This window comes from Balaenoptera borealis (genome assembly GCF_965194805.1).
Source record: "Balaenoptera borealis genome assembly, chromosome: 4".
Classification (NCBI taxonomy): domain Eukaryota; kingdom Metazoa; phylum Chordata; class Mammalia; order Artiodactyla; family Balaenopteridae; genus Balaenoptera; species Balaenoptera borealis.
The window spans coordinates 48,711,253-48,734,960 of record NC_138861.1 but is presented as its reverse complement, the minus strand read 5'-3'; the positions used below and the strand labels follow the sequence as shown (position 1 = coordinate 48,734,960).

At 38.2% G+C, this 23,708-nt stretch overlaps 1 protein-coding gene and 1 long non-coding RNA gene across 19 annotated transcripts in view; one reads left to right on the top strand and one right to left on the bottom strand.

Moving 5' to 3' along the window:
• The first annotated feature begins 10,597 nt into the window (after positions 1-10,597).
• Positions 10,598-23,708, top strand: part of PTPN13 (protein tyrosine phosphatase non-receptor type 13) — a 247,308-nt gene continuing 234,197 nt past the window's right edge. For 6 of the 18 annotated variants that reach the window (XM_082391051.1, XM_082391057.1, XM_082391045.1 and 3 more), the window contains exon 1: positions 10,599-11,055. The gene's annotated coding sequence lies outside the window, so the exon portion shown is untranslated. Of the gene's footprint in view, positions 11,056-23,708 lie in introns of all 18 variants that reach the window. The other 12 variants (XM_082391043.1, XM_082391046.1, XM_082391054.1 and 9 more) reach the window with 4 other exon arrangements.
• Positions 16,213-23,708, bottom strand: part of LOC309628322 — a 129,346-nt gene continuing 121,850 nt past the window's right edge. The window contains exon 2 of the long non-coding RNA XR_014244418.1: positions 16,213-23,332. This is a non-coding gene — a long non-coding RNA (uncharacterized lncRNA). The remainder of the gene's footprint in view (positions 23,333-23,708) is intronic.

Below are 23,708 nucleotides of genomic sequence, written 5' to 3'. Positions count from 1 at the left end.
AGCTCATAAAGTTCTTACTTGTTTACTTAAAGATTCATGGAAAATCTCATTGTTAATACTTCTGTATGACTTGCTCGCCCTGCTCTCACCAGCCACTAAACCTTAACTCTGACTGTAGTACCCCCATGCTGGGGATACTAAAGTAGCAGACACTGATGATTGCCTTAATAAACCAATATTCGTTTCCAAACCCTGTTTCCCACGCTTGTCTTCTCTTGAGGGTAGAAAAGCTAAGTACTTACTTCCCTGCTTTCTTTGTAGTTAGGAGGACACAATTATGGCCAATATTATGTAGGTGAAAAAAGAGTACTGGAGCAAAGTCTTTTGGGAAAAGCTTTTAATTTTCTGTGTATAAATATATATAAAAGGAACAACCAGGGCTGGGCCCACCCTTTTCCATCCTTCTTTTGGCCTTGAAAGAGGATCATACATCTGGAGTTACAGCAGTCCTCTTACAATTGGAAGAGGAAAACAAATAGAATTGCAGTGACCCTGGCTTGAACATCAGAAGCAGTTGCCTACCACCTGGTTTCTTATGTGAGAAAAATAACCCTTTTTGTTTAAGCCACTTCTTATCAGATATTCTATTACTTGGAGCCAATTGATTTTTGATGCACTACCCTCAAAGAGTTCATATTTTATGGAGAAAAACATGGTCAGATGCCCAAAATTAATGACTAGGCTTTAACTTATCTTAATTAAAGAGAATGATACTGATCCTCATCGAATCCTCCTGCAGTATTTTGATTATCAGAGTCCGGCTGTTTGCTGAAAGGGAGGGCTGGTGATCTCTCAAAGCGTCTATTTGAATGAGTTTATGCACAGAAGTGCTTTTACTTTTGGTTGAAGGGAAAGAGTAGTATGTGTGTGAGTGCATGTATGTGTAGGGTGATGACAGTAAAGGGAAAGGCATGGCATGGTGACTACCTCCCTTTGCCCCCATCCACATAAAGTAATTAATTTCATCAGAGACCTTGTGATATAATGAACATAAGCAATGCTGCTTCAAGAACCAAGTGACGAAGTATGGCACAATGGTGGCCTTGCTTCTGCAGTTGAGCCCAGACCAGCTCTTGTTCATTGGTGAGCAGCTTTGGGAGCACTGAGAGATAATCCCCTTGACACCAGAATGGATTCTCTTCTGGAGATATCAGCAGCAGTGGAAGCGGCAAGCTCCCTACTGCAAGTGATGCTCAGGCATGTTCAGGAGAAGGTTTGAGGAAAAGAACAAAGACAAACATTACAGAGCACATATGAACTATCTCTTGTGGAATCCTGGAAATATGGGAAGTAGGTGAGATGTTTTCAGGAGTCTGGGGGCCCTGTGGGAGCAGAAGGGGCTAAATTTGTACTATTAATGTAACTGGAATCCAGTCCATACCCCAAGCTGGTGAGAGTTTTAAAGAATGATTTTTGGCTAACAGGTTGTTAGCTAACAGATACTTTAACTTTTCATCTAATTCAAATCGCCATTGGTGGTACTGAGAAGACTTCCCATTAAGAGAACTGGACAAGGGAAAGGAAGATCATTCAAAGTACAATGAAGCAAGAGAATGCTTATTGAAACCTGAGTAATTGGAGTATATTCTCTTATCAAAGGCAATAAAGTTCATTCTTCTTTGAGTTCATATTAATGGCAAAGTTTAGCAACTGTTTTGAGAGAGTAGAAAAGTCTCTTTCCCTCTCCACACTCCAAGACTATATATGCAATATTATTATTATTTTTTTAACATCTTTATTGGAGTATAATTGCTTTACAATGGTGTGTTAGTTTCTGCTGTATAACAAAGTGAATTAGCTATACATATATACATATCCCCATATCTCCTCCCTCTTGCGTCTCCCTCCCACTATATGCAATATTAATGTCTCTTCTATTTGCCCTTCTCCCTTTTTCTCTCTCCCTCCCTCAGTAGAATGATATCAACCAACAATCAACAAAGATTAATATTTTCTGAAGACATTGTGTATAAGATACTGTGCTCAGCATTACACGGGAATTTTTCAAAGTAAAATAGAAGTGCTATTAAATGACCTTCACTTAGTCAACCCATGAGATTAATGTTCTCCATTCCCTCTGTAAGACACACAGACTGAGGTCTGTGGCCTTTGAAGGTTTACTAATGAGCTATATCATTGTATACACACATTTATCCTTCCTCTAGCTGTTACAACTACCAAGAGCCATTCATTCATTCCCTTAATAGTGTCTGAGTACCTACTATGTGACAGGCATCGTTCTAGCAGTTAGGGACACAGGAGTGAATAAAACAGACAAAAATCCTGCCTTTATGAAGTTTACATAAAAATCAATTGTTTTAGTTTTCCAAACTCTTAACGTTAGTTATTCTTGCTAATGTAATTAGGTAATTTAAATTTTATATACTTTATTAAGTATAAGTGTAAAAGATATTTTTCCTATTGAAAATGAAGTTGAAAGTGGTAAATTTTATGTTATGTATATTTTACAACAATTTTAAAAAGTTGAATGCTACAGAAAGGAGTTTGAAACATTGCTGAAAGAAATAAAGAAGATTCAAATAAGTGGAAAGACATCTCATGTTCATGGATTGGAAGGCATTAAAAAATTAAAATGTCCATACTATTCAAAGCAGTCTACAGATTTGATGCAAATCCCATGAAAATTGAAATGACATGTTTACAGAAATAAGAATACCCATCCTTAAAAGAAGGTAAAAAATATAATAAAACAAAACAAAAAGAAATAATTATAAACAATAAAAAAAAAGAAAAGAAAGACAAATTACTGCCACAAATTACCAGAAGCAAGAAAACTGGAATATACAGAAACGAAGACCCAACACAGCCAAAATAAATAAATAAATTAATTAATTAATTAAAAAAGAAAACTGGAATATATTATACAAATAGAGAAATACTCTAAGTCATATTATTTCATGAGTATCCTTAGGTTCTACGTTTCCTTTAACAAAAAACAAAACAGAAAATTGTAGATTTTGCATTTGAGAAGGGTTTATGTAAAAAAGACAACCTGGAACTCTAAACAGCAGATTCATGGTCAGAAAGACCTTGACCCAGCAACAAAAGATTTGCTAATGAATGCATAATGACAGGTTTTTAGTAAAAGTAAAATGCCTAAGTTATATATGTATAATTTTTTACAGTTCCCTACTTTAACTTTTTAGATGAACCAAAGGACTGCTTAGCTTCAGTTCTCCAAGACAAATTTCCTCTCTTCATGTGGTTGTAAAGTGTGGCAGGTTCAACATTTCTCCCATTTATATGATATCATAAGCCTGGATTTGGCCCTAAACTGATAACCAGTTTCCATAAATAAGACCATTTTCCTCCTAAGTTTTCTTTTAGACATTACAGGGGAGAATGCAAAAATCAAGGCAATCAACTTTTGAGAAATTTTTTACAAAATGATCCTTTATTTTATTAAACATTCCAATTCCACCTAACAAAGCCTTTTCTTGTGCAGTAGCTCACTCTCATCAGACAGTGTAAAATCACCCTCTTTAAGACAAAACATAAACTAGAAAGCTTAACTTCTGGTTTGGTTTCCATTTCTGGGAACACACAAAAAAATCAAGATTAACAGTCATGAACCCTAAGGCAAGTCCGAATAGGTCAGATTTAGATGACAGCATATTCACATTAAATTACTTTGTGTATGTTAAGACATGGCTAAGTTTCAAAAAGCAGAAGGGCTGTGCTTATTTGCCATACTCCCTTCAACCAAAGTGAAGAGGCGGTTACATAACTTGCCAGGACAAGTAGTAGAAATGAGTCAGACAGGACCAGCCCTAGAAAAAATTGTGAATTAGGCAGTTTGACTTCAGTGTCACACCCCTTTAGTACTACATATACTTCTCTAATCCCCTCCCTTGGTATCATCAGCCCTAAGGGCCACCCTCATACCACATACCTCTTCCCCACCAAATTCCTTTCTCTCATTCTTTCTTTTCCACTCATAATGAAACTAGCTTCCCCTCATTCCTCCTTCCCCTTCATTAATTAAAATTTACCTCTCCAGTATCTCTCGCCCTCTGGGTTTAAAGTGACAACTACCTAATCTGATAAATCAATCATACTAATATGCAAACAGAGAAAGCTGGAAGGTAAATCTTCGAACTTTTGAAGGTAAAACTTCAAACTTTTAAAGTTAACACCTTGTAGTTTAACTCATTAGTGACTAAAAGTGAGAATTACCAACTGAGGCATTCAGGGGAGAGAAATATTTTGAGTCAGGTAGAGCACTTGGCAAATCAAGCAGGAGTAGGATGAATGCTTTTAACCTAACAGGGTGCCAGCCCTAATCAGAGTAACTAATAAGGCCTGGTCAGTTTGGGGCCAGTAGGGGGAAATTGGAAAAGAGCCAAGAATCTGGCTGGCAAAGAAAAGCAGAAGATACAGAAGCACCACAATTAAATTTTTCTGACTTAACCTTTCATAGGACTGGCTAGCCCTGGCGCCTAGTAAATATTTTCTAAAGTTCGTCTTCAGAATGAAAGAGATTATTTAAAATTTCTTTCTCATTTAGACTAAAACACTAATTCCAAAAATCTGTACAGCTTTGGTTATTGCTGTTATTTGATTTTTTAAAACAGTGCTTTAAAGTTCACAAATCGTTTTCATACGCGGATTTCATGTAATCCTATTGAATATTGAAAGAACATTACAGGCTATTATATGTGGAACATATCAGCTATTCTTATTTCCTTCACTTAATAAAAGAGGAAAATGATGCTCAAAGAAGTTAGGTGACTTGCCAAGATTTGTACTTAGGTCTTCTGAGTGCAAATGCTGTGCTCTTTCAGTGTACTGAGCTACAAGGCTGCCTCCCAATGTTTAGAGTTATCTTTGCCATTGCTGTCATGTAACTCTACATCCTAGGGGAATTCTCACATTTTAAAGAGAGTTCAGCTACCACCAAAAGAAAATAGCCTGCTTATTCAATGGACCTGAGGGTAACTGTAGTCCTATCTGGTTTCCATTGCTGCATTTTTCTCCCTAGCTAATTCTTGGTTCACTTGGAAGCGTTAGTACTGCCTCACAAAGTCTTCCTTAAGCACTGTCAGAGTTTGTGCTCCAATTACCTGCTCATGTTTTGGTGGATTACTTATCTTGCTTCTGATTCTCACCTGGGCAAAGTTCCCATCACAGTCCTTATTCTGTAAGCAAGAAAGGATAATATGTTTCTGGGCTTAAAGGTGGAAAAAAACACTAGCATAGTTAGTACAAGCCAGAATACAAATATTTTATATTCAGATGAACATAAGAAGCCAGCTGGAAAAAGACTGCTATTCACAGATTTAGATTAGCCTAGAATTCATTTCAACCTTTGAGGCACCCCCCAGGGAAGTCCCTGAATTTTTAATTTAATTTAAATTTAATTAATTTACAAAAATTTTTTTCTCATGATGAAAACTTTTAAGATCTACTCTCTTAGCAACTTTCAAATGTACAATAGAGTATTATTAACTATAGTCCCTTTGCTGTACGCTACATCCCCATGACTAATTTATTTTCCAGCTGGCAGTTTGTCTTTTAACCCCCTTGGCTTTTTATGCAAAAGTAAACATGAGACTTCCCTGGTGGCACAGTGGTTAAGAATCCACCTGCCAATGCAGTGGACACGGGTTCGAGCCCTGGTCCGGGAAGATCCCAAATGCCGTGGAGCAACTAAGCCCGTGCGCCACAACTACTGAGCCTGCGGTCTAGAGCCTGAAAGCCACAACTACTGAGCCCGTGTGCCACAACTGCTGAAGCCCACACAACTAGAGTCCGTGCTCCACAACACGAGAAACCACCTCAGTGAGAAGCCTGCGCACCACAATGAAGAGTAGCTCCCGCTCGCCACAACTACTAGAGAAAGCCCACACCCAGCAACGAAGACCCAAGCAGCCATAAATAAATAAATAAATAAATAAACAAATAAACAAATAAATAAATAAAAGAAATGGATTGTGAATTAAAAAAAAACAAAAAACAAAAGTAAACATGCTTGTTGTGAAGATTTTAAATAAAAATCCTCATAGAAACCGCTGTTAACAGTATAAATATTGTCATATACATAGATAAAAGTACTTTTGAACAGGAATCAGATCATTCTGTATGGCCACTTGATTTTGTCACTAGGTAATATATGTGGGTGACCATAGCTGATTTAAGCAATCCACCATTATGGACATTTACTTTGTTTTTAATTTTATTTATTTATTTTTTATACAGCAGGTTCTTATTAGTCTATTTTATACATATTAGTGTATACATGTCAATCCCAATTTCCCAGTTCATCCCACCACCCACCCACTCCCACTCTCCCTGCTTGGTGTCCATACGTTTGTTCTTTACATCTGTGTCTATATTTCTGCCTTGCAAACTGGTTCATCTGCACCATTTTTCTAGATTCCACATATATGTGTTAATATACAATATTTGTTTTTCTCTTTCTGACTTACTTCAGTCTGTATGACAGTCTCCAGGTCCATCCATGTCTCTACAAATGACCCAATTTCGTTCCTTTTTATGGCTGAGTAATATTCCATTGTATATATGTACCACATCTTCTCTATCCATTTTTCTGCTGATAGGCATTTAGGTTGCTTCTGTGTCCTGGCTATTGTAAATAGTGCTGCAATGAACATTGGGGTGCATGTGTCTTTTTGAATTATGGTTTTCTCTGGGTATATGCCCAGTAGTGGGATTGCTGGGTCCTATGATAATTCTATTTTTAGTTTTTTAAGGAAACTCCATACTGTTCTCCATAGTGGTTGTATCAATTTACATTCCCACCAACAGTGTAAGAGGGTTCCCTTTTCTCCACGCCCTCTCCAGTTGTTTTTAATTTTATGACTATCAACAATACTGCAAAGAATATTCTTGATCATATCTCTGGTCATGTGTATAAATATTTCTATAGGATAAATTTCCAAAATGGAGTAAGTTAAAGGATATAAACATTATAGATTGGGCTTCCCTGGTGGTGCAGTGGTTGAGAATCTGCCTGCCAGTGCAGGGGACACGGGTTCAAGCCCTGGTCTGGGAAGATCCCACATGCCACGGAGCAACTGGGTCCGTGAGCCACAATTACTGAGCCTGCGCGTCTGGAGCCTGTGTTCCGCAACAAGAGAGGCCGCGATAGGGAAAGGCCCGCGCACTGCGATGAAGAGTGGCCCCCACTCACCGCAACTAGAGAAAGCCCTCACACAGAAATGAAGACCCAACACAGCCAAAAATAAATAAATAAATTAATTAATTAATTTTAAAAAATTATAAATTATGAAAAACACTGCTGTTGCACTCCCAAATGGAATAAGCCAACTTATAATCCTACCAACAATGATGAGACAATATCTATTTCACATATTTTCACCAATATCAGATATGTCTTTAAAAGTATTTTTCTAATTTGATAGTATTTTTCTAATTTGATAGTTATAAATATCTCATTTTGTTTTAATTTTTATTTATACAGTTGTTTTATTTTTAAATATTCATTGCTTTTCTGAATTTCTTCTTTTGTAAATTTCTTATTCATTGTCATTTTATTACTCTATGGAAGCTTTACACGTTATGTAGTAAAATTTACAAATTCTTTTAAGGTTTTGGGGGACAAATGGATAGCTGCTGCTGCCACCAAAATAAATTCCATATGGATCAAAGAATAAACTGTGAAGGCTATAAAAGTTCTAGAAGAAAACATGGGATAATATTTTTTGATAACAGAAAATAGAATGGCTTGTAAGCATATAAAAAGATGCTCATAAGAGAATGGAAATTATAGCTGTAATGTGGTAGCATTTTGTTTCTATTAGACTGGCAAAGATCAGAAAGTTTGATGATACTGTGTTGGTGAGGGTGTGAAGAAACAGAGCGCACTATCAAACTTTCCATCTGTATTAGGATGACTGTAACTTGTACCACTTCTTGGTTTTGTCTACCAAAATGTAAAATGTTACTCTAACTCATCTTTTATTGCTTCTAAAAGGTTTTCTATTGATCCCTGGAGTTTTCATATAATTTGCAAACAGATGACAATCCTAACATTTTCAGTATTTAATTTCTTGTTTGTATTCCATATCTAATTTCATTGGCTGTCATTGCCTTACATGGTGTGATGGTGGGCATTCATGGCCTTGTTCCTGACTTCAGCAGGAATAGGTACAGTGTTTCATTATTCAGCAAGTTTCTGGCTTTGATATAAAATATACATTGTTTAAAAATTTTTATTAAGGAATGATGCTGGATTTTACAAAATCCTTTTCAATATCAATTAAGACACATACAGCTTTTCTCCTTTGACTTATTAATATAGTCAACTATATGAATAAATTTTTTATTATTGAATTATTCTTATATACCTGGCATAATTCCTCTTAACTTTGGCATATCATTTGTAATGTAGTTCTAGTTTCTATTGTTAATATTGTATTTTAATTTTATATTATATCCAAAAGGAGGTTAACCTATAGATATCTCTTTTGTGTACTCTTTATCAGATTTTGGTATCACAGCCATTTATTTTAAAACCAGCCTTTCAGCTCATACAAAACAGGATTACTGGTGAAAAAGGCTTGAGGGCAATCACCTGAAATGGTCTTAATGCGAGAGGAAAAAAAAAAAAAGGAAAAATGCTCACAACACTGTGGTTTGTCTACTTTTGTGAAAATTTCCAACACTATACTCTTTATACTTTCTTTCTGACATGAATTCACAAGTTATTCCAAGTATTGTGGATGTTGCTTTTCTTTCTAATAAATACATGAACTTTCTTTCAGTGGCAAACAGAGGCAGATGTTCCATGAAGGTTTTTATTCTCACTAAACTACCTCTCCCTCTCTACCTTACCATCCCGATACTTCAACCAGAACATTTAAAAACTACTTCAGAAAATGGGGGAAAGGCTGGGGAAAGGGCTCCAATCCTTCATTTCTGTCTCTAGTTCAACTTGGCTGATCTCACTGTTATTTACTTTCACCACTCTATTCCTGCTGCTGCACTTTGGTTTTACTTTGTTTCCTTCAAATGTCTTTCTTCATCTTTGCTTCCTTCATCCCACTCCCTACCCTTCAAAGCCCAGTTTAAATTCCTTTCCTCCTTAATCTGACTAATCCAGCCCTTTCTACATACCACAGACTTTCTCTCATTGACTACTGCACTCAGTGTTTGGCTGCACATTCTAACTATAATCTCAAATTGTTTCAAGAATGCTAGTTTTCTTTCTTAGGCTCCGTGGTTATCTCCTTGAGGGCAGGACCCTTATCTTAAAATTCTGCTGTGCATTTTCTATTGTTTAGCGCTGTGAGTAATCACATTCAGTGCACATTTGCAAGGCATATTTGACTGAACACATCCATCACAGATATTCGTTTAGTAAATGAGATAATGAAAACTCAAGGCTCGCCAAAGGTAAACCATTACTATTAATTCCCTCATTCATCATACGTGTACAGCAGCCTCAGGGGCTAGGGTTGTAGCTCTAACTTTGCCTCAGATTCCATTTTGGAACCAGCCATGAAGTTAAGTTTCACCTAGGGCTCAACATTAGGGGTCCAAGACTAAATTAACTCCCAGGTCCCCTTGTACCAGGTTTACCTCATACTTCGGAGAATAAACCCAAACTTTTGAAACTCAAATGACAAGATACCATTCGCTCAAGTAAGACTTCCTTGTAAATTGTTGAAACCCAAATCTTTTAGCTTGCAGGAGGGTCACAGCTGCTAGGACATACTTCTGCCAAGTTGTAATGTGTAGTCCTATAGAAAAATGGATGCCTTTATTTTATTCCATTTTGTCAAACATTTTACTTAATTTTTTTAACTTTAGGATTATCTGAGCTTCAGAAGGAAAATTACAAGAATTTATATACTTTTTTTTTTTTTTACAAATATGAGAATGTGAGTTTTCCTGAGGGCATTTGGGGTTGACCAAGTGTTGCCACCACACCTTTGAAGATCACTTTACAACTGTGCGAAGACTCACCGAGATGTTTTCATTGACCCCGCCATTTCCTAGTCGCTACATTGCTGCAGGGAGCTGGCACAGCCCTGCTCTTTCTCTCATTCTTCTTCTCCTCACCCTTTCAAAGCCCAAATCCGCCCGGTGGGAATATGGAAACAAGGCTGGAGGCAAGGGAGGGCAAGGGGGGGAGGGGTTATTTCGATTGACAGGGGAAGAGCAGGGCATTTTTCACTCTCCCTCGTACTCCGCTGGGCCACAAAGTTCTGTTTCTGAAGTTGGAAGCGTGGGGGCGGTCGGCTGCATTTTCAACTTGGCCAGAAATTAGGAGCCCACCCCGCAGGGGCTACGAACTTCGCTGCCAGGCCATCAACCTGAGCGTCTGGCAAGCCAGAAGAACGCGAAAAGCCAGGCCCAAGATTCCGGTTGTCATGGGAACCTGGGCGCCTGTCTCCCCGGCGACCTTGTCCCTAGGGAGGGGGCGGGGCTGGAGGGCAGTCGGGCCAATGAGGCCGAGGGGACGGCGGGGTCGGAGATCCGCTGTGCTCCGGGAATCCGGGGAGGGTTGATTGACAGGAACTGGGCGGAGCCGGTGCGGACGCCTGAGGTGTAGCCGGAGTGGAGCGAGTAGCTCCAGCAGCCGCGGCGCGGCGAAGGTGACACACCATGATTACAACCCCTATATACCGTCTTGCTGGCGAGCAGCACTCCCTGGCTTCCCGGTCCGCCTCTGCCGCCTCGGCAGCGCTCGGAGCCGGCTGCAGGAGTTGAGCCGTTCCGCACCAGAGGGTTTGGCGAAGCCCTTGGAGGCGTACGAGGCAGCAGAGGGCCGGGAAGGGTGCGCGAGCGCTCGAGGGTCAGGCGGTCGGCCGGGGTCGCGGCTGGAGGGGCGTTTCGGAGGCGTGGAGGAGGAGGAGATGCTGCTCCTCTTTTCCCCCTCCCCAGGCTCCTTCTCCAGCTCCTTCGGCCCACGCTCGCAGCCGCTTGGGGAAGAAGAGGTGGAGGCTTTCGGCGCCCGCGGGGGCTGCCGACTGCCCACCCCGACGCCGCGTCCCCGCAGCCCTCGTCCCGCGCTCCAGTAGTAGGACCGGGTCTCCGGAAGAGCGGGTAAGGACGAGAGCTGCCTTGGGCTCTGGACTGCGTGTGCGGAAAGTGCCCAACAAAGTGCACCGCGCTCGCTCTCTTCCTCCTCTCTCTGCTTTTGCCCCAGCCCCTAAAATCAACCCTGCTGCCCTGGTGGAAGGAACTTTTTTTGGTTGGAGTGTTTTGGTGTGTTAGGTGGGGGTGGGGTTACCGGGGTGGGGAGGGATGAGATGATGTTTTATTGTGAGTTAGGTAGATCCACCTTCTCCGCGGAGGAAAGTCGGATTCTCGGGAATTAAACCCCAGAGGGGGTAAGAGATTGTGGGGTAATAGAGAGTGACATTGCCCCATCATGCTACTACATCTCTGCTCTGTGCGTGCTAAGGGAAGGGCTCCCAGAGTCTGTTTCTAATTTCTGTAAATGATTGTGGACATGGTGTGGTTAGAGGCCGCCGAGAAGAATGTGTATATGTAAGGGCTCGGAGAAGAGGGGGTTGGGTGGTAGGGAAGAGGGGGCAGAGGGAGAGACACTGCCTGATGCAAGCTCTTTTATTGCTTTTCTCTGAGTGGAGCTAACCACCCCTCTGCCCCTCGCCTTTACTCATTACAGGATACTGTAGTACCGAAAGCCGGAAAGCTAAAGTTTGGTAGAGGCAAGAAAGTTTTTACAAAGTTTAATTTCCCTCTGTTGTGAATACATTGGAGAAGGGGGAATGGGGAGAAATATTACCACTAAAATAGATTAACAGCAATACAGTTTTCAATGGCCTTACACATATATGTTCGACACCTCCACACACTTCCAACTAATCTCTTGGACAGCCTTGTGTCAGTTTCGTTTAATTGCATCTTTGAAAAAGCAAACGCGGTGACTTAATGGGGAGCTGCTTGGAACTGAGTTTACCTCTCAGAAAATGGGGCAATCGGGTTTGTTTTCAAGGCAGGGACCTAAACGAAATGTAGGACACCTGATCTGTGGGTTGAAGAGTGCAGGTAACTAATTAGAAAGATTTTAAAATTTAAATCTACAGAGTTTACTAAAAGATGGGGGAAAAATGGAAGTCGTTGTATTATGAAACAAGCGTTGGTATTTTCCCAAATTCTTGTTGACTGGGTTGGGAGGGTCAACATGAAAACTTGCTTCCTGCTCATTGGTTGTTTGTGTTGGTGCTATGATACAAATTATTTCTTATGTTAATATCATTAGCATTATTTATTAAGTTCATGCATGTATTGATTCAGTAAATTAGTACAGAGGCGAATTGACTGCTTTATTATTGTCCAATCTTAAGTTTATTATACTTTCTTCATAATAACTTTGTATTCTAACTTTGTTCTAGAGGCCTTGTGGAAGTATGTGTCGGGGAGATGGTAGGATGGAAGCTGGAATTAAAAATAGAAAAAATATCTAGGGGTAGTTATTAAGAAAAGGAACTAATTTGAAGTGTGTTTCACTTTTACATGAACTTTTTAAAAATTTTATTTATTTAATTTTTATTGGAATATAGTTGATACAATAACTTTTTTGAAAAATCTATTATGTAGGTTTGAATTTACACTTGTCCCGCCAAAACTTTTACTTGCATGTAAAGCCTGCTGTTTTTCGGAGGGTGATTACCAGCATCTGAAAATATTTATAAATAGCTTATGTCACACGAAACACACATACACAAACTATTAAAACCAGTGTCAGTTGCAAGGATGGATTTTGATACTATGGTGGGGTCAAAAGTTGTAAAACTTACATTATGTTTTTCTGGAAGCATGCCTCAAATGCAGGAAGTGAATGTGAGAATTGGCTAATTGTTTTTTTTTTTTAATGAATTTATTTATTTATTTATTTTTGGCTGTGTTGGGTCTTCGTTGCTGTGCGCCAGCTTTCTCTAGTTACAGTGAGTGGGGGCTACTGTTCGTTGCGGTGCTCAGGCTTCTCATTGTCGTGGCTTCTCTTGTTGCGGAGCACGGGCTCTAGGCGCGCAGGCTTCAGTAGTTGTGGCACGTGGGCTCAGTAGTTGTGGCTCGCGGGCTCTAGAGCGCAGGCTCAGTAGTTGTGGCGCACGGGCTTAGTTGCTTCGTGGCATGTGGGATCTTCCCGGGCCAGGGCTCGAACCCGTGTCCCCTGCATTGGCAGGCGGATTCTTAACCACTGCGCCACCAGGGAAGCCCTGGCTAATTGTTTTTGGTAGATGATAGGTATCAATCTTGAAATGAATGGAATTTATGTATTTTTTAATTAAGAAAAACAGGTCAAATCCTTGCTTTATTCTGCTTTTAATAGGTCAGGGATTGGATGAGGGGCATTGTAGCTTCCCTTATATCAATTGAGTATGTATTTTTCCAGCTCATCTTATTGCCCATTCCAAATGAGCTAGAGAAAGGGACTACTAAGAATAAGCTGCTGCAGCTTCTTCCTCTTTTTTTTTTTTTTAACATCTTTATTGGAGTATAAATGCTTTACAATGGTCTCTCTTTTTTTTTGACAAGAGTTTGTAATTTTTAAATAAACTACAAAACGTTTTTTGTGGTATAATTAAATTGTAATTAATACCAATTGAAATCGAAAGGAAACACTGCCATACTCCAAGCCTGTGCATTTAGGAGTTAGTCCTGTCAACATTTTCTTATTTTGGAATATGCTTTGGGAGAAGTCTGTGCCATTAATTAGAATAGAAAGTTGAAGGTTTTCTCCTCTCAGGCCTCTGATGTAACCAAGTGTGACTCATTTGAGTTAATGTCCCTTTACACTGCTGGAGCCTGAAAAAGGAGACAGGATATTGGGTCTCAGAATAGAAGGATTAGTGCTGATGGGAAGGGTGAGGGTCTGTTGCTCTGGATTTCCAATTTTTTCCACTGACAACTTTTCTTAATTTGAAAATTAAGATGGGTTGAACAACCCAGGAACTGGATTTAAAAAGCTTTTAATGAGTAATTAATGTAGAACATCAATGATCTAAGTTAAAGTTACATAGTCACTGTAAGCATGTCACATCGAAACTGTGGTCTGTAAACTGCTCCACGAGGAGTAATTCCAGTAATCCTGTGAGTCTAGGGGGCAAAATGAAAACATCTTTAAGACCCTTGTCTTATTCTTGTTTAGTGTCAGTCACTGTGAATAAGCATCCTGTTCTATCCTGTATGAAAAATGTATGACTATAGCTAATAGCTTGTGAGGCAGTAGGAGACCAATTATTTAACTTCTTAGGATAGAAAGGCAGTAACTTCTAAATGGTCTAGTGTTGAGGCTGCTGTAGATTTGAACCACAGACGAACATGTTTTTCCCCGGGTTTGCTATCAGGTGCTTAGGAAATACAGGAACTGGTTTAAGCACCTGTTAAAGCGTGTTTGCCTTATCCTGTGCTCCACCACTGAATCCTGCTTTTTCTTTATTTTTCTTTGAATACAGTATGAAAATTTATTGAAACAAACTTTCTCAGAGAGAATTCTGCTGTAGTATAAAGAATGTGGGCTTTACTGTCAGAGAAACATGTGTCCAAATCCTAGAGAACATCTTTAAATTTACTTTCCACATCTGTAAATAATTTAATAATATCTACTTCCCAAGGTATGTTGGGGATGAAATTAAATAATATAAGCAAAAGTGGCAAGTGCAAATTGACACTCAGTATTTAGTTTATTTCCTTCCTTTCTAATCTCTTTTACGTAATTGAATAACATTCAATAATAGCAAAAACTTATGATTGTACACCCAAATCATTCCTGAATGTTTAGAACATGTAACTCACAATAGCCCTCAGGGGTTTTGACTTGAATCTGTGTTGTTGGAAGGCCCTCTTTGCCTACCAGCAAAGAAATGTCTTTAGTTGCACACTGCATCTGTACTTAACAGTTTATTTTCTTTCTAGTTTAGTGATACTCTGGCTGCATGTTAGAATCACCTGGGTAGGTTTTAAAAATCTTTATGCCCAGGACTCAATTCAGACCAATTAAACCAGAATCTTTGGGGGTAAGACCCAGACATCCTTATTTTTGGAAGTGCCCTAAGAAATTACAACATGGAGCCAACTTACAAACCAATATTCTAGTCCTCTCTAGAAGGTGAGTATAGAAAATTTGATTCCCACAAATGCAGCAACATTTTTATGTTGTGTTTTGGTATTTTCCTCTACGTAAATCACAAGAATTTTTTAAGAATAAATATGTTTCAGAAGCAACGATGTATCTGCCCATCTACAGGATTTTTACTCTTTGAATCAGAATTTAAGGTATAAATATTTCCCTCCAGTTCCTTAGAGCTGCATATGTGGTTAAATTTAAATTAATTTAATTAGCTATCATTTAAAATTCAGTTCCTAATTCCCACTAGCCAAATTTTTTAAAAAATTTTTATTGAAGTATAGTTGATTTTCAGTGTTGTGTTTAATTTCTGCTCTATAGCAAAGTGACTCAGTTATACATATACATATATTCTTTTTCATATTATTTTCCATTATGGTTTATCACTGGATATTGAATATAGTTCCCTGTGCTAAACAGTATGACCTTGTTGTTTATCCATCCTATATATAATAGTTTGCATCTGCTAATCCCAAATTCCCAGTCCTTCTCTCCCCCCACTAGCCAAATTTTAAGTGCTCAGTAGCCACTTGTGGCTAGTAGCCCCTGTTTTGAACAGCTCAGATATGGAATATTTCTATCATCACAGAAAGTTCTGTATTACCTAAAGGTTTTGAAATTTGTATTACAATTTCCCATCATCTGAAATGAGATAAATATGATATATATAGTCATTTCCTTTAGATGTATAATTTAAAATATATTATTTTTGATAGTTTTTTTAAGTGAGGAGAAATATCACATTTTTAACGCTTTCCTCAATTCCTTATACCTACTTGTGAGGTTTTCCTTTTCAAAGTTAACTGAGAGGAGGAACTTGAGTGTCCTTATGTTTATCATTTATATCAGTATGCTCTGAATCCAACCAACGGCTTAATTGCTCTTGGGTACTACAACAGTTTCAGGAAATAGAGAAAGTCATCATTTCAACTTAAGTGTTGGAATTTGATTCAAGGTTTTTCTATCTGGGGAAGCTTTTTTTTTTCTTTTACAAATGGAGACTGTTAGTTGCCATATGGTACGATTGAATTTTCCAACAGAAAACCGTCTTATTAGTTTTAACGTGAACATAGAGTTGCACGAGGGACTTTCTTTCCTTTTTTAAAAAAAATATTTATTTTATTTATTTATTTTTGGCTGCGTTGGGTCTTTGTTGCTGCATGTGGGCTTTCTCTACTTGCGGCGAGCAGGGGGCTACTCTTCGTTGTGGTGCATTGGCCTCTCATCGAGGTGGCTTCTCTTGTTGCGGAGCATGGGCTCCAGGCGTGTGGGCTTCAGTAGTTGTGGGACACGGGCTCAGGAGTTGTGGCTATCGGGCTCTAGAGCGCAGGCTCAGTAGTTGTGGCGCACAGACTTAGTTGCTCCGTGGCATGTGGGATCTTCCCGGACCTGGGCTCGAACCCGTGTCCCCTGCATTGGCAGGCGGATTCTTAAGCACTGTGCCACCAAGGAAGTTCTGAGACTATTTCTTCCCACAAGAAAGAATTCCCTTCAACAAAAATGAGGTTCCTAAACAGTTTGAGATGGTTGAAAGCTAACACTATGTCGTGAATTTTAATGGTGTTTGTCACTTGTTAACTACTGATGCACAGCTTAGAAGAAACTGTACATGTAGTTCATCTCAGCTGCACCACCCCCCTTAGCACCTTTAAAAAAAAAAAAATCAAAGTTTTCTTTATTGGTTTATTGTGTTGTGAGTAGAAACACACTAAAGTGGGTAGAAATGGAAACATTATTTTTAATTAAGTGTTCCTTTTTTTCCTTATTGGTAGATTGTTCATTTCTTTTAACATGCTTTTTTCTTTTAACACATGCTTTTTTAACTACTCAGTTCAGAAAAATTTGCATCCAAGATGTTGAGAGTTATTTTGTTGAAAGGATGTCTGATGGAATGTTTTGTATTCTCTATCATTTTCATATTTTAATGCTTTTCCTCTTATTTCTCATGTAGTTGTGGAACAAGAATGAAACATTCTTGTTGAATAACTTAAATTAAGGTTAGAATGATTATATAATCTGAGAATGGGTTAAAAATATTCTAAGTTGGTGTATTTTTTTTTTTTAGGAAGAAAAGTAAAGCCTGAGAATTTTTTAAAAGAAGAGAACCCTTTTAAGAAACTTAGTTACTCTTAGCACTGCTTAAGTATTACTTAAGCACTTTTTCTAGAAAAGTGTAATTTTTAAAATAAACATTTAAACTATTAAGGGATTATTTATTTTAGGTCTTAGTGTAGTCATATATCTCTTCTGGAAAATATAATGTTGAAGTGAAAAGAAATAATCAGTGTTTTGACAGAGGAGTTTCCCTTATTTGTAAGGTTTTGAATGATAAATTCATTCTCTCAATGTCTTTCATATTCTTGACTTTGCTGAGATGTAATTTCATAGGATTATTTGAACATAATATTGATTAAATTCATTCTTCAAACAGTCTATTTTGATTTGACTCTGATGCTAGTTTCTAGAAGTGAAGGAATGAGCTTCACACGATGATTCAGATGCTACATATACCAGTTTTCTAAGTACTGTGTGAAAATTTACAGAAGCTAAAATGTATCCTTATGGCTGTACTTCATGAAAGCTGAAATAGGTGTTTCATTTTTTTAAAAAATGATCAACTATACTTCAATTAAAAAAAAACTCTTAGGGACTTCCCTGGTGGTGCAGTGGTTAACCTGCGAGCTCCCAGTGCAGGGGGCCTGGGTTTGATCCCTGGTCAGGAAACTAGATCCCACATGCATGCTGCAACTAAGAGTTTGCATGCCACAAATAAGACCCGATGCAACCAAATTAAATAAATAAATAAAATATTTTAAAAAACCCAAAAAACTCTTAGATTAGACAAAGCAAAATAACTTATAATTTTTAAAAATATATAATAAATATAATTTAGTTTAGGAATATTCAATTATCAGATCAAAACTAGCTAAAACTATATTGTGGATATGTACCAGTCAGTTGAATTCAATCAGAACTTTGAAATTCTGGCACTGCTTTGAGGTATACAGAAATAAATAACAGATAGTATATGTGTTATTACACAGTACCTGGCAGTATTGCTGTTTTATTTGTAATTCAAGCCAACATATCCTTCAGTGTTCATAGTTATATAATTCTTACAGTTACAAAGAAAAAACTAGACTATATTATTTTCCATTATTAAAATTTAATAGGAATTTCCTTCAATTTTTAAATAAAAGAAAATATTTTAATGTGATCACATAATATATCATACTCATTATATAGCTGAAGACCAAACAGAGCTACATTTTTAAAATAAGATTTCATCTTAATCTTTCTCTATGCTTATGTGTGTACATCAAGACTTCATCTAACTTCAAGGGTGTTTTAAGATTGTACTGAGATACTGAGATTTAATTTAAAAATAGATGATATTGTTCTTCTACCTAAAGGGATATTAAAGAATCACTGTTGGTAAACCAAGCCAGTTGAGTGTTTTTCTAGTAGCCGTAATGATGAATCTGGACTGATCTAACCATGTTCTGATGGCCAAACCCCCCTTTTTTAAAATATATTTATTTATTTTATTTTATTTATTTATTTTTGGCTGCGTTGGGTCTTCCTTGCTGCGTGCGTGCTTTCTCTAGTTGCGGCGAGCGGGGGGCTACTCTTCGTTGCGTGCGTGGGCTTCTCATTGTGTTGGCTTCTCATATTGCGGAGCACGGACTCTAGGCACGCGGGCGTCCGTAGTTGTGGCTCGCGAGCTCTAGAGTGCAGGCTCAGTAGTTGTGGCGCATGGGCTTCATTGCTCTGCGGCGTGTGGGAACTTCCCGGACCAGGGCTTGAACCCTTGTCCCCTGCATTGGCAGGTGGATTCTTAACAACTGCGCCACCAGGGAAACCCTGGTCAGCCCCCCCCCCCTTTTAATTGTTCTGTATTCAGTAAATGTACATTGAATTCCTGTTCTCTGCCGGGCGCTCTACTAGGCACTGGTGATACACAGAGAGGGCACATTTCCAAGATAGCAGATAAATGGAATAGTCTGTGGCCACATATATTTAATCATCTGAGTTCATGCCAAGTAAACCAATCTATTGACAGGATATATTGACACAAAACAGCTGTAAAGATAAAAATTAAATCATATGTAAAAACTTTACAAACATGTGGGTACTGATCTGAATATATATGAATTGTTTTTAGATGCAGCTGTGCATTGTGTTGACCATTCCTCTTTGATTTAGAGACAACAGTATAGCATGGGATTTAGACCCTAGACTTTGGAACCAGGCTGCCTGAGTTTTAATTTCTGACTCTGATATATAAGCTCTGTGACCTTGTGGAAATTTTCCCTGTGCTTTAGTTTTTTCATCTACAAAATAAGGATAATTACCAGGCCTCTTTTATGGAATTGTTGTAAGGACTAAATGATTAATTCATTAAAACATGTAAAGCAGTTGGAGCAGTGCCTAATGCATACTAAGTATTTAATAAATATTAGCTATTATTATTTTTGGTATACTTTTATTTATAACAGTTTTACTTATTTATCTATATTTATTTATTTATTTATTTATTTATTTAATACCCTGGGTAAAGGTAATATATGAACTTAAATATGTTTTTTTGTTTCAAAGTTTATGGCCCTACTTTGTTTCTTGAGCTGCATGTTTCTGTTTCTTCCACTCATTACTTGGGCTTGTTGATATATGTAACCTGTGCCTAATTTTAACACACTTCGTGGAACTTGTGAAAATAAATGTCATCCTCTTCAGACTACCCTTTTTTTTTTTTTGGCCATGCTGCGCGGCTTGTGGGATCTTAGTTCCCTGACCAGGGATTGAACCTGGGCCATGGCAGTGAAAGTGCCAAGTCCTAACAACTGGACTGCCAGGGAATTCCCAAAACTACTCATTTTCAGAACCCTACACATCTCCTGTTTTGGAGTTACTTTTAGAGCATACTGTTGTTTTTGAAGATCCTTTGTAGTGGCACATCTCTTCTTTGAGCATAGGTTTGATTCAATTAAATAATATATTCATGTTCTAGAAAGGTGAATGATTTAGGAGGATTTAATAATTTCAATTAAAATGAAAAATGATTATAAAGTAAAAGGAGTGATTTTTTTTTTAAATTTTTATTTATTTATTTATTTATGGCTGTGTTGGGTCTTCGTTTCTGTGCAAGGGCCTTCACCAGTTGCGTCAAGCAGGGGCCACTCTTCATCGCGGTACGCGGGCCTCTTCACTATCGCGGCCTCTCTTGTTGCGGAGCACAGGCTCCAGACGCGCAGGCTCAGTAATTGTGGCTCACGGGCCTAGTCGCTCCGTGGCATGTGGCATCTTCCCAGACCAGGGCTCGAACCCGTGTCCCCTGCATTGGCAGGCAGATTCTCAACCACTGCGCCACCAAGGAAGCCCCAAAGGAGTGACTTTTAAATTAGGACTGTAAACATGATTAGAAAGACAGTCCCAGAAATATCTCTGATAATATTGTGTTTGAGGACAAAGGTATCTATCCTCCCAAAGTGTCTATTTTGAAAGTTAATACTCTCAGGTACATAAATTCTGGTATGTTTAAATGTACATTGTTCACAGCCAAACAGAGATATTACTTAGTATTTGTGAATGTTATGTTGCTATGCCCCTAGGAGTGTTGTGTAACATAACCTAAAATTCTTTTCTTTTTCTTTTAAAGGGTAGGGGTTTTGGTTTTTTTTAAATTTAATTAATTAATTTATTTTTGGCTGCATTGGGTCTTTGTTGCTGCGTGCGGACTTTTAGTTGAAGCGAGCAGGGGCTACTGTTCGTTGCGGTGCGCGCGCTTCTTATTGCCGTGGCTTCTCTTGTTGTGGAGCACAGGCTCTAGCGTGGGCTCGGTAGTTGTGGCTCGCCAGCTCTAGAGCGCAGGCTCAGTAGTTGTGGCGCACGGGCTTAGTTGCTCTGCGGCATGTGGGATCTTCCCGGAGCAGGGCTCGAACCCGTGTCCCCTGCATTGGCAGGAGGTTTCTCAACCACTGTGCCACCAGGGAAGCCTATAACCTAAAATTCTTTAGTAAGTTTTTGTAGACGTTTATCCTGACTGATTTTGTGCACCCTTTTAGAACCTTTAATATACTAATATACCTTATGAATCTCCAAGATGATTATGTATACAGTCGTCCCTCAGTATTCTCCATGGGATTGATTCCAGGACCCCCATGGATATAAAAGCTGTGGATACTCAAGTCCCTTATATAAAATGGCATAGTATTTGCATATTACCTACACAAATCCTCCCATATACTTTAAATCATCTTCAAATTATTTATACTATCTAATACAATATAAATACTTCATAAATCATTGTAAATACAATGTAAGTACTATATAAATAGTTGCCAGCTGCAGCAAATTCAAGTTTTGCTTTTTGGAACTTTCTGTAATTTTTGTTTTCCCGCATATTTTCCATCCGAGGTTGGTTGAATCTGTGGTTGTGGAACCTGTGGTTACAGATGGCCAACTGTTTATCATTTTAATTTATTTGACAATTTAACTACAGAATCCACAGTACATCTCTTAGCATCTTTCATAATAGGAGCAGTGATTTGGGAAATATTCTTTGTGTTTGCCCTGTACGAGACCACTGCAATGAATTATTTGTTTTGCTTCTTCCAATGAGAAGTTGCTTTGGGTTGCTAGTGCAAGAGACCCTGGCATAACAATGACCTAAGAAGATAGGGATTTCCTTTTCTCTAATATAAAGTCCAGGCATACGACTCCAGAGCTGCTCTGGCTGTTTTAGGACATGGCAATGAACCCAGACATCTTTTTTTTCTTCTGTACCTCCTTACTGCATGGCTTTCATCCTCAAGATGCCCCCTTGGTTACAAAATGGCTGCTAGCGTTCTATAAAAATGTTGTCCTTCTAGTCAGAATATATGGAAGAAATGGGGGAAATGGCAAAAAAGGGTGTGCCTTCCAGCTGAGTCAGATCCTTTTAAAGAATTTTCTTGAAAGTCTTACCCAATGACTGTTTATATTGGCCATCTGTACATAAAGGGACGCTGGGAATTGTAGTCTTTTGCTGGGCACTTGGCTATCCCAAAACAAACTGAAGAGAGTAGATATTGGGGATCCAATTATTATTTTCTCCAGACTGCCTAACATCTGATCGCTGTTTGTTTCCAGTTTAATGGGATTTGGTTGTAGTACCTCTGAATAAATTATAGATCCTATGCTAGGTTTTGGGGGGGGATAGGAGGCTTGGTTTTATTGACTTATCACTTGATAGCTAACACATACATTATGCTAATTAAAGTGCCTTGACCTAGAAGATAATTAAGAAACTAGATTTACTTTCTGTGGAGGCTGGTTCACAGCCATTAAGATTGTTTAGTACTTTATACTTTGCATTGTTTCATAGTTAATTCCTTGTAGTAAGTATGTATCAGTCATATAATTTTTAAAAATCAGTATTTAACCTACCATTGAAATATTTAATTATTATTAACCTTTAACAAGACAAAATTAATATATTTATGTCTGTTCTTAAATGTTTAGCTTTTGTGAAAACTAAATCTAGGCAGTGTTATAATTTATTAACATTCAAACATAAATTTGGAAGTATAGTATAGTAGAAAGAGCACAGATTTTGAATTTAGGAAGTCCTCGGTTTGCATTTTAGCTCTTTTAGTAACTAGAGTCATTTTGGATAAGTAATTTAATCTTTCTGTGTCTGATCTGTAAAATGGAAATAATAATGTCTACCTCAGAAAGTTGCATGAGCTTTATTCCTGAGTCATTACATATATAAAATGATTGGGCACAGCCCACGGATTCAGTTTACAAGAATTCTTTACCTTTCACTTCCCTTTTCATCTATATATACTGGGCAAAACAGCAACCTAAGAAATATGATTAATTATACTGAGAAAAAAGCTTGGCTTATCTCTTCATCCACCCATATTTTAGCCTCTCTAGTATGTTTTTTTTTTAATTAATTAATTAATTTATTTATTTTTGGTTGTGTTGGGTCTTCGTTTCTGTGCGAGGGCTTTCTCTAGTTGCGGCAAGCGGGGCCACTCCTCATCGCGGTGCGCGAGCCTCTCACTATCGTGGCCTCTCTTGTTGCGGAGCACAGGCTCCAGACGCGCAGGCTCAGTAGTTGTGGCTCATGGGCTTAGTTGCTCCGTGGCATGTGGGATCTTCCCAGACCAGGGCTCGAACCCGTGTCCCCTGCATTAGCAGGCAGATTCTCAACCACTGCGCCACCAGGGAAGCCCTCTAGTATGTTTTGATTAGGTCACTGACTATGCTTTGGTTATCAGATGTTTTACATGTAAGATCTTTTTAGACATAGTAGCTACATATTTACTTTAAAACTAAAATGGTTGACATCTTAAAAGAAATAAAATGGGCAAATTGGCCATGCCCCCGTGAATATGTGAAAAATATGGAAATTGGTAGGAAAAAATACCCACAGGATTATTTGACTACAGTTAAAATAGCAACAATTATAAATGTTTTACAAGTAATATAAATTAATTTTTGTTGTAATGTCTTTTGTTTCTTAGATAAACTAATTATACAGCTGTAGAGTATTTGACTGACTGCTCTGTGTTCAGAATTGTTTTCAGTATATTGAGAAATATTAAAAAAT